This window comes from Onychomys torridus, chromosome 8, assembly GCF_903995425.1.
Source record: "Onychomys torridus chromosome 8, mOncTor1.1, whole genome shotgun sequence".
NCBI lineage: Eukaryota > Metazoa > Chordata > Mammalia > Rodentia > Cricetidae > Onychomys > Onychomys torridus.
The window spans coordinates 106,578,046-106,589,946 of NC_050450.1; positions in this window are offsets into that span (position 1 = coordinate 106,578,046).

Below are 11,901 nucleotides of genomic sequence, written 5' to 3' on the forward strand. Positions count from 1 at the left end.
AGCCTGGCACTCAGGCATGCTTGTCATGGCCTAGAGACATTCTGACCCCAGGCACATTCCAAGACCTCTGTGCATTTGTGTGTGATATGCAGGCCTTTGCTGAGTGAGGGGTAACTATGTGACATTGAGGCTGACCCCACCTGCTGTTGATGGGCCCTGCAAGTCCTAAAGGCCTGGATTTCAGCACACACAGAGGTCGGGGAAGAAGAGCCCCCATTGTGTCAACAGAATAGTCCCACAGTGGAATGTGGTATAGTATGACATCAGTCTCTGGCCTACACACACACACACACACACACACACACATACACACACACAAACATGCATACAAGTACACACATGTGCACGCACATACACACCACACATACCACACACACGAACATGCATACAAGTACACACATGTGCATACATGCACACACCACACACACATACACATACACACACGAGAGAGAGAGAGAGAGAGAGAGAGAGAGAGAGAGAGAGAGAGAGAGAGGAGGGAAAGAAAGAGGAAGATGTTGCTGACCCTCCCTTGCCATGGCATAGACATGTCTTGAAGAAGACGCGTTGAGCAGAATGACACACAAAGATTCCTGCAGGGTCCCTTCTACAAGGTTCCTCACTCACAGAAACAGAAAGGAGCAGAAGGGGGTGGAGACAGGGAGGGGATGGAGGCCAGAGAGCTGTCTGTTCTGGAACCGATGGTGACAGCTGGCACCTCAAAACTGAGTGCATATGAAAAGACCACAGTTACATAAAAACAACACATCTGTGTGTGCACATGCATCTGGAGGCCACAGGCAACTTCACGTGTCACTTCTCATCTTGTTTGTTGAGACAGAGTGTCTCACTGGGACCTGGGGCTTGCCCATTAGGCAACACTGTCTGGCCAGAGAGCTCCTGGGACCCATCTATCTCTGCCTCCCCAGTGCTGGGATTATAGACAGGCACCAGCCACACTTGGCTTTTCACTTGGGTACTCAAGATCAAACACAAGACCCATGGTTGTGTGCAAGCACTTTACAAGCCCAGCCATCTTCTTAGCCCCCAAAATAGATTTTTAGAAGTTCCTGGGACATTGCTGGCCTCAGAGAGCATCAGCTGCCAGCTCCTGCCTCCTCCACTATGCACATACATGTACACATACCCGCAGGCATACACACATACATACACACGTCTCTGCTAAAAACTGGCTGAGTTCTTTCTGTGTTACAGGAAGTCTCCATCCCGGGGCATCTCTCCCAATATGAGTCTCCTTCAGCAACTCCACAGAAAAGGCACATAGCACCTGGCTGATAGTCTCACAGAAGGTGCTCAGCTGGAGAATTGCTCATCCCTGCCATGTTGACAGGAATCAAGGGATGGGCCGTGTGTGTGTCAACCAGGGGTCTGCTTCCTTTGGCTGAGAACAAGAAGGAAGACAGGACATGGAGCCGCACTCACACCAGGGTGTGTGGGCTGTGGCTAGTCTAGAGCAACAGCCAGCCTTGGCTGCCAGGAGGAATGAGCCACAAGGGGAACCCAGATAAGCTGGCCAAGGTAGGGAGAGGTGTACAGGGCAGGGCCTGTAGCTAGAGTTTTCCTGCCAGTGGCACACAGTGTCTCCCAAGTCTGAGAGGCAAGCACTACTCTGCTCAGCTGCTGCTCAAGGAGGCATGCTCGTCCTGAACATACAGGAGGGGAGTGCTGTGCAGAGCGGGCAGGGGCAGGACAACTGGCTCACAGGGACGCAGGCAGCAGCGAATCTGGGACCTCAGCAGGGCTTTGGTGGGGCAGGTTCAAGGGGACCTGCACCCTTCTTCCTTTGCTAACTTGGATTGGGTCGTGACCCAGCCACAAATGCATCTTTATTTAATTTACAGCAATTATACTCACATTCTGCTAGACAAATAGATTTTACAAGCTCTCGGTTAAATGTGGATAATTATGGCTGCTGGTGTCTTGGGACCGTATGTCCAAGTACCGGAGGAGAAATCGCAGCCCAAGTCCTCCTAACGCCGTAAATTAGCAGGGAACATCCCTGTGGCAGCTAAGCAATTACCCGCGATTTCATTTTCTCTCAAGCCGCCTCCCTGCCTGTGTGCTGCCCTCCACGCATGTGCATGTGTGCGTGCATGTGCGTGCATGGCATATGCTGCTGTCTGTGGCTCTGTCACTCAGAGTTGCTTTTTTCTCCTCCCCCACACCTCCCCTCCCAATTTAAGCCTGTCCCTGGGTTGGGATGCAGCTCTGCCTATACCTGGAACCATCCACAGTGAGAGCAGCTGTGTATGCAGTGAGAGCAGCTGTGTATGCAGTGAGAGCAGCTGTGTATGCAGTGAGAGCAGCTGTGTATGCACCTCACAAAGTGCAACATACCATTGACCCCTCCTCCCCCACTGCCCTGTATCAACTCTCTTCCTACCATCAGAGAGGGGCCTGGGAAGCTGAGAACAGATCAAATCCTGAGAGCTGCCAAGACCTGTGCTCATGCACACACCATGTGGGTGTAGATGAAATAAAAACTCCAGGAAGCAGCAACTGGGGGACAGGTGGTGACAATAGACACCTTTGTGCATGTATGCATTGGGTATGAATGGTGAGTGTGTGCTCATGCGTGTATGGAGGTGTGTGTGTGTGCGCGTGCACACATGCCTCTATGAACCCCAGAGGCTCCTGGGGCCCTGAGGTTCACGTATGCACAAAGCAGTACGGTCTTGGAGTGGCCCCATAACCTCCAGAGTTCAACAGCACCATCTCTATTTGGGGAGAAAAGACGCCTTCCTCTACAGCGCTCTTGACTCTCAAATGTGAGGGTCCACGCACACAGTGCCAAGCACTGCTGCTCTGTGAGAGCCCCGGCTTCCAGGCATCCCATGTCCCTCCTTCTCAGAGGATCAGGGAAGATATGCGATACTTAGTAGGTGCCTCCTTTTAGGCAAATTTGATATTTAAAACCCAGAAATTAGCTGGTGAATCACTTCCCAAAAGGTCCTGTCTGCATGGAATCAGAAGGTTATCTGAGTCCATCTTAAAGACAGTGAAATACTGAGTCTACGAGTCTCTCAGAACATATGGGCAGTACCGAGTCAGCAAGGGACTCCCCACGAGAATACTTTCCCATAAGGGAGACCCAGGAAGAAATGGGGATGGGTCTCCCAGGGCAGGGGCTGGCAGGGGATGTCCTAACAGGACGTCAAGGGTCCTCTTAGGCTTTCCTCCTCCAGGACCATATTCTGTTTCTATCTAGCACTTCTGTCCCTTGTGGGTGGACCTTGGAGAATGACCTGGGGTTCCAAAGGTGTCTCTGTGCGGCCAGCCCAGGGAGCAGAACGGCATAGGGCTCCTCTTGGCTTGCTAGCTTCTGCTCAGCAGGTCAAGGTCAAGGTCATGTTGCCTTAGGAGGTAGGGGCTACACACTTAGAATTTATCCTGCCTGGAGGGAGGGGGGTCAAGATGCTGCTCTTGTCTTATGGCAGGTAGATAGTCAGCTGGTCTTGGTGGCCCTGGGGTCTTGGGCCAGCCTAGGAGAGATAATATGATGGGGTAGGGTCTTTGAGCCATTTGACCAAAGCAACATGAAGTCGGGCTTCATCATGGCTGGAGATTGAGGTTAGTCATGTGGGTTCCCTTATGTCTCTGTGCAAGACCCTGATAGATCATGGACCCTGAGGCCGGGGCATCTCTCCCTGATAACACCCATGATTGTAGTCACCACATCATGAAAATAAGATCCCAGCTCCATGGGGGAGGGGCTGAGGAGCCTCTTCTCCATGCTTTCTTGTGTCTTTTCCTTTGGCGAGCTCAAATCTGTGTGTTCTCATAGTAACAACATCTCCATGGACAACTGTGTTGTTGGGCTCTGTGTCCTTCCAAGAGACAGGAGGCCCAATGATGGCCGTGGAGCCCTCTGCACTAAAGGCTGCTGTCAGAGGGAGGGGCCTCTCTTGGATGACTCCCTTTGACACTAAAGGAAGGCAGGCTGGGCCAAACACTCGAGGAGCCTTGTGTGATAGCCTCCCTGCCTCTCCACTCTAAAGAAAACATGTTGTAAGTGGGCTGTGACGGAGGGGGCACACAGGTATTACTTACACAAGAAACAACAGGCTCACAGTACTGGTTGTTGGGACAGGGTGGGTACGGCAGTTGGGAGACTCAGGAATGTGCATCTATTACTCCACTGTGGTTTTACAAGCCATGTTTTGCCTCCTAAAGATCCAGTGTGACAGTGGGGCCCCCTGCAAGGCTGAGACTGGACACCAGCAGCACTGCCTTCAGAGAGGCCCCGTGACAGGATCAGGGATTCAACTCTGCAGATGCTCCTACTGACCTGTCCTTCTGTGGCCCTCAGCACCCAGCCCCATCTGCAGGTGACCCTCCACTGTGGTCTCAGAACCTCTGGACAGAACCTCAGGTACGTGTTCCCCGACCCTTAGGCAAGCTGAAGTATGGGAGCCCGTTTTCGGGTTCCTCATGGCTTTACCCAGCAGGTCCGCATAGAGGATGATTAGGACCACGGGCCTGAGTGCAGGTGTCTGAAATGGTCTGCACTTGGCTGTGCTGGGGGAAGAGGTCTTTTGCTCCACCCCTTTGGCATCTCTATAAATACCCTGGGGCAGAGGCAGTGCTCATTGGAATAGGTTCCAGGCCCTTACGATGCTATCCTGTGTTCTTTGTTTATCTCCGCACTATAAATCCTTCTATCTAATATTTACTGCTGCTCACACTCAAGAGAAGTCTGGGGAGCTGTGGAGTTGGTGGGTAAACGCCCCACACTGAAGGACACAGACAGAAGGGTGCTTGTATGGGAGCCTCACTGCACAATCTTCTTCCCTTGGGACTATGTCATGAGAGAGGCCCTCTGGCAGCCCCTACCCATTTCTAGGCTTCCCATTCTCTATGGTGTGTTTGGGGAAGTACTGTGTGTATGTGTGTATGTGTGTGAGTGTGTGTGTGTCTGTGTGTGTATCTGTACATGTCTGCATATGTGTCTGTGTGTATGTGTGTGTATATGTCTCTGTGTATGTATGTGTATGTGTTTGTGTGTATATGTATGTCTCTGTGTGTGTCTGTGTGTGAGGCTTATTTGTGCAGCCGTGGGAGGCCACAGCATCATCCAGGCTGAGCAGTGATGGGTGGAGCCTGCTGTGCCCTGAGGGCTTCATGAGATCAGGAGAGCCTGCTGCTGGCTCCTCTAGCGCAGTGATGGAGGGACGTGGGAGGAGTAGAGGCTGGGAGGGGCATCATGTGCTTTAGTCTTCAGATTATTCTACAAGAGGCAGGAATTGGAGTCTGGGGGGCAGGGGAGAGGAAGGTAGGCAGGGGAGGAGAGGAGGCCCGTGAGGAGCCCCTTGTGAGAACAGTAGAGTCTTGGAGAGATACAAGGAATGAAGAAAGCCCCAGAAGCCAAGCATGTGTGCACATTCACCCGCCCAGCTGCCTCCCAGCTGCACACCAGTGGCCATTTGTTTATGATATCAACAGGCCCACCTCAGTTCCAACTGAGGACTAAGATGACCAGTGTCCGGACATGCTGGGTCCCTCCATCGCAATTCTGTAGTGTATGCTAACTGTCCCATCTACCCAGGCAGTTCTCCTAGCTGAGCATGCAGAGGGCACCCCCACATTCATGTTGCTGTCTCCTGCCCATACCAGCTATACACGACTCTGGGCAGCAGCCTAGCCTGATTCCTGCGTCCTCTACATCTGTCCCCATATCCTCATTCTTGGCTGGAGAAGGGACCTGAGGGTACAGTAGAAGAAAGTCTGTACCACCCCGGCTGGTGAACACTGGACTCCTCACCTGCTTCAGAACCATCTATTGTCAAGGTCTGCATGCAACCCCCACCTGCCTGGCACCCCCTAATTCTCTAGTGTGACTGTTTGGGAAGGAGCCTCTCTCTATACAGGTGACTATGGCCAAATGAGGTCTAAGGCAGGACTCTCTTACTAGTTAGTGTACCTCTCTCCAGGTATTCACAGAAGCAAGGTCATGTAGGGACATGATGGGGAAACAGCATCTGCCACCAGGAAGATGCCTTCTTCAGACACCTGAACACCCAACTTGAAATACTATTGTACCCTGCACTGCTAACTTCCTCTTTTCTATCTCCAACATGGATCCTGTGCATACACCTCCAGAACCAAAGATCCAGCTGTCAAAAGGTCATCCATTCATTCTCCTTGCAGAGTTCAAAGGCACCCTGAATCACACACATCCAAAGTCAAACCCTCCACCAGCTCCAGCCTTCCCCATAGAAACAGCATCTTGCTATCTGTTTCCCAGGCAAAAGTACTTGGCATGGTGTTCGATTTGAGTGTTCCCACCCACATGCCATCACTAGGACTGCCTGTCAACCTACCACAGTATGTGTTCAGAATCCCCCACTTCACATCCAGCATCCCCACCTCAGGGCCCTCTGTGTGTGTCTCTGCCTCCTGCTGTCCCCTCAACACAGAAGCATCCAGAGTCCTTTTAAAATGGAAGTCATGGCCTGCTTGACACTCAGAGTCAGGGTTGTCTATACCCTCGTCTCCATTGCTATCACCTAGCATCGATCAGTGAGCTGAGATGACCCATTGACATGTAGCACCTTGGCTTTATACAGCCTGATTTCTCCCTGAAGCATATGGCACCCTCTAACCTGGCTATGGAAACCTACAGTGTTATGTAAGGCTTATTTACGAACTGTCCCACACAAAGGCTCTTACACTAAGGGCTCGGTCTCCTGATGGTGAGCCCACAGGGAGACTGACTTCATCATTGAACTAACAAACAGGTACATAAGTTCATTGTGGAATGGCCTTTTGTGGATGGGGCCTGGCTGGGGGAAGTGGGTCACTGAGGTGGGCCTTGTCCTGGTTTCTTCCTCTCTCCCTTGAGGCCACTCTGCCATGCCCAAGGCAAAGAAAAGCATCCAGGCCAAAGCAAGGAGCAAATAGAGTCTTCTAAGACATGGAAAGCTAACAGCCACCCTGTGGAGGGCGCTGGCCTGCTCTCTCCACAAGGATAGGTATTTTGGCTTGCTGTTCAGTGAGTGAAGACATTTTCAGCTTCGTTTGCGCCTGCTCAGCACAAAGCCAAGAATGAACCCAGTCGAGGCCAATCCTTTCCTCAGCCTCCCTAACAGAATGCCACGTGCTTCTCCACAAGCCTCCTGGGCTCTTAACTGATCCAAGCCTGACTTCTCTCCCTTTAACCCTCTCTCTGCTCTGTCACACTGAGTTGAAGTGGCTCCCCTCAGTTCCTAGACCTTAGCGCCTGCCCTGTCCTCCTGGCCAGCACTGATGGCCCTGTGACTTCATTTAGGGGAACCCTATTCACATAAGCAGTGTTAGAAGCCCGCCTCCCACCCTCTAGACATTTCTTGTTCTTGTCTCGAGCCCTTGCACAGTTTGCTGACCTGCCTGTCTTGCCTCAGGAGCACAGCATTCTGCAGAGTTGAGTCTTATTCCCCACTTTCCTGGGGAGATATGAGAATCCTTTATTGTATATCCCTGTGATGAATGAATGAATGAATGAATGAATGAAGAATGAAAATGAGCCATCCCAGAAAAGACACAGGGGAAGTTGGAGCCCATCCAAGCCTTCCACTGGCTTCTGAAAGGCAAGGGGGCCTCCTCTTCCATATAGAGATGAGCAGAGGTGAATGAGGAGGTCAGGGGCCAGGCAGCCCCTGCCTCCCTCTGCCAAGGTTAGGGTGTAGCAGGAATCTTGACAGGCCTTATTAATAAAATAAACTTGAAGCCAGGTATTGGGGTGGATGCTGGAAGATCAGAGAGAATAGGCCATAGCTACCTCACCTCGCCAAATTCTCAGCTGATCCTGTTTCCTCAAACTAAAAGCCTCTGAGTCCTCATCTGGAATGAATCTCAGCTGAACTGCTTCTAAAAGCCTAAAAGCTTAACCAGGCTCCAGTTCCTGGTCCTCACACCTTATATACCTTTCTGCTCCCTGCCATCACTTCTGGGATTAAAGGTGTGTGTCGCCATGCCTTGCTGTTTCCAGCGTGGCTTTGAACTCACAGAGATCCAGACAGATCTCTGCCTTTGGAATGCTAGGATTAAAGATGTGTGTGCCACCATTTTCTGGCCTCTGTATCTAGTAGCTGTTCTGTTCTCTGTCCCAGATAAGTTTATTAGCATGCACAATATATTGGGGAACACATTATCACCACATTGGGGCTCAGTGGAAAAAGCAAGCACCAAGAGGCTGAGGCCACCTCCACAGCCCAATCAGCCCGGCACAGGGTGCCCAGCTGCCATCAGTTGGCCACCATGCTCCTGATGTGCCTCCTCAAACCCATGTTTGCCATGTTGACTACAAAGCTCCCAAACAACCCCACAAAGGTTACCTTCAGGACTCCAACAAGTACATCTGCTCACATTCATCTTAGCACACCCGTGTACACTCACCACCTCACACACACACATGTGCACATATGTATGCACACAAGCACACACATAAAGCATCTTTGCTTGTCTCCAACTGTTCCTTTCACACAGGCAGCTGGCAAGAGGGAAGCCCTGGCAGATGGTGCTCGGCCTGCGGTTCTGGCCGACAACTCACCCTGATGTGGCTGCCACAAAATCACTGTGCCAGGCAAGGTCTCCCGCAGCCGGTGCCTCACCGTCCCCTCCCGCTATTATTAGGCCAGGTGTCCAGATCACTTCTGCTGAGGGACTACTTCCACGCACAGACATATGCCCACCTGCAGGGGCGTCCGCCATTCCTTCTCTCCTCTGTGCTTTTCCCTGCCCCCACCGTTCCTGCCATCACAGGTGCCTGCTCTGCCTGGACACTTCTTTTTCCACAGTAAAACTCAGGAGCCAAGTCACCTCTGGGGCCCTGCCAACAGGCAAGCGGACAACAGCATCATCTGAGGTGTGGGCAGAGCCCGGCTTCCTCTCTACCCAACAACTTCATATATGGAATGAAGCCACTGGGCGCAGGCTGACTCCACCACCTGCATCCAGAAGTCATAGGTTGGTTTCAGTCCCCCCATTTGTCTTGGTGTGACGACAATGGCATCACCGTCATCTGGTCCCTGAGTCACCCACAGGCCTCTCTGCTTTCCCACCGCAGTTATTTGAATGAGAATATCCTGCCCCCAGGCCCATGTATAGGAATGCTTGGTTCCCAGATGTTTGAATGTTTTGGTGCACTGGTTAGAAAGGATTAAGAGGAAGAGGTGTGTTACTGGGGGGGGGGTGAGTTTTGAGATTTCAAAAGCCCACACTAGGTCGGTCAGTCTCCCTCTCTCTCTCTCTCTCTCTCTCTCTCTCTCTCTCCAACTTGTGAATCAGATATGAGCTCTCCACTCCTGCTCCAGCGCCATGCCTGCCTGCCTGCTGCTATAACCCCTGCCGTGATGTCATAGACTATGCAGCTGTAAGCAAGCCTCCAATTAAATGCTTTCATGCATAAGTGACCTTGGCCATGGTGTCTCTTCATAGCAATAGGAAAGCAGCTAAGACACTCACCATGGCCAAGCCGCCTACAGGCGACCTCCTATAGAAAGCCTGAGAGGGTCTCGGTCACCATAGACACCTAATCAACACAATCGTAACACTTATATACCCCTACTCTGCTGTGACACACAGTGAAGACAGTATCTGAGACACACAGTGTCCCCAACAGAGGGAGACTTTTTTCCTCTCCAGGCCACTTGAGAAAACACGGCAGGTAACACCTCCTATCTTTTCCAGCTTGCTCCTAAGACTCAGATGACATTTGCTCTTGCTGACCATCCAGAGCTCCCAGCCAGGGTTCCTCCTGCCTTTGTCTCCCTCCTGTACCACCCGCTTCTCAGCTACTCCCTGACCTCACCACAATTAACGCCAAAGCAGTCTCAGGGTCTACACGACATCCCACACATAGGCTCATGCACACATACACTGTGTGACCACTGAGCACAAGCTGCCAGCACACTTGTGTACAGGGATGCCATTGGTGGCTTGTCCAGGACACACACACCATGAGGCCAACCAGGACTCGACACAGTTCTGCTGGGTGGCAATATAGAGAGCCTGGCGTGTTTTCTTGTTCTGGGAGGAAAGAGCTGGGAGTGACTATCATAGACTGTTCTGCAGACCCAGGGCTGGGCAGCCCAGGCTCTGCCCATGAACCTCCCCTTCCCTGTGAGCCTAGAACAGGTGGTTCCAGGAAGAAAGGTGGGGCAGGACATGGGCCTGAGGCACAGCAGAAGGACCACTAGGAGGCTGCCAAGGCCTAGCTCCTTGCCTCATTTGGTCTAGCTCTACCGCCAAGCTTTCCCCTCCCTGCACTGCACCCCACCGAGGGCCAGTGGGACTTAAAGACATCTCAGAGAGAACGGCTCTTGGCCAGCCACAGTCAGGCACTGGGAGACCATCGTGCATACAAGAGTAGGAATGATCTTTCACGGAAAGCTTTCAGAAACATCTGACAAGAGAAAAAACAAAAGTGGCGTGTGTGTGGAAAATGAAGATTCAAGGATATCATATCCAGAAACACTTGAACACACCAGGAAACATGGAGCATGTCTACACAGGAGACTTCCTGGCCTGAAGTTGATTCAACTGTCCTTCTGGGTGCTCTTTCCATCAGAAAGGTGATTTCCAAACCAAATATACTTTTGAAAATGCCTCTGCTCCTGGAGGGACGTATAAACTCAGAGACCCCCACAGCAGCCTCAGCAAATATTATTTTTCATCTGCCAGCAGACTCTCTCATAAGATCATCGGGCAGGAGGTCAAACCCAACCAACAAGCCAACACATGCACCAGGCACTAAACTCAGGCTGCCATCTGCAGATGCCATCAGCCTGTCCACGCCCATCGCTAGATGCCTGATAAGCACTAAAGATTGGAAATGTGTTGATATGTGCGGCCAGAAAACCACTTGATAGTTCCCGGATTTCATCAGAGAATCTTTTTGTCTGGCACGGATGGAAGCCAATTCTTGAGCATGCTAGGCAGCCAGAGACCCATTCCTTACAACAAAGTGTAGGGATCTAAGTTAAGTCAAGAGTGAACTCAGTGAGTGATTGTACGTGCTGGCACCTAATTGGGGAATAAGAGCCCAGATGACCAACACACACAAGGAATCACGTTGGCATCAGCCCCCTATTGTGACAATTGTAATGGTCTCTGAAGTCACTACAAAGGTTATGCATGTGCAGTGTGCACTGAGACACTCCAACAGGAAAGGCAGGGTGGGTTCTAAGAGCTTCCGGTAACAACACATCTGCCACCCATCAATCCACAGCCCTGCTACCCATGAGCATCTTCACAGTTCAAGTGCACAGTCTGGTACAGGTAAGCAGCTTCACACTACCCGCAGCCATCACCACCAGCCATCTTCAGAACTCTTCCAACTATCCTGAACTGGAACCCTGCGGCCACTGAACAATCACATCCCCCTCCCCTTCCAGCCCTTCACTCTACTGTCTAACTCTACTCTAGGAACCTCATTTGAGTGGAATCATACAGTATTTGTGTTTTTGAGACTGGCATAATGTCCTCAAGGTTCACCCATGTTGTAGTGTGTCAGGGCTTCCTCCCTTCTAAGGCTGGGTAATACTCCATTGTATGGGCATACCACACTATATTCATCCACTCAGCTGTCCCTGGATACTGGAGTCACGTCTGCCTTTTGGCTGCCGTGGATATGATGCTATGAGCGTGGGTGTGCAGACACCTCACTGAGAGTCTTCTCTCACTTCTGCATGGGCATCCAGCTGTGCATTGCTGACATAGTTCCCTGTTCTTTCCTTCCAGGAAACAGACATCACATAGAGTGGCATCCTAAGCCAGGCTACAAAGTGCCTACCCTCTAGAGGAGTTAATATGGTCATCAGATGTCTGGGGTGATAGGAAGTCTGTGAATGTCCACTTGCCTATTGGAGGCCTATTCTCAATTTTTTTAAAAGGTCATTAATGGCC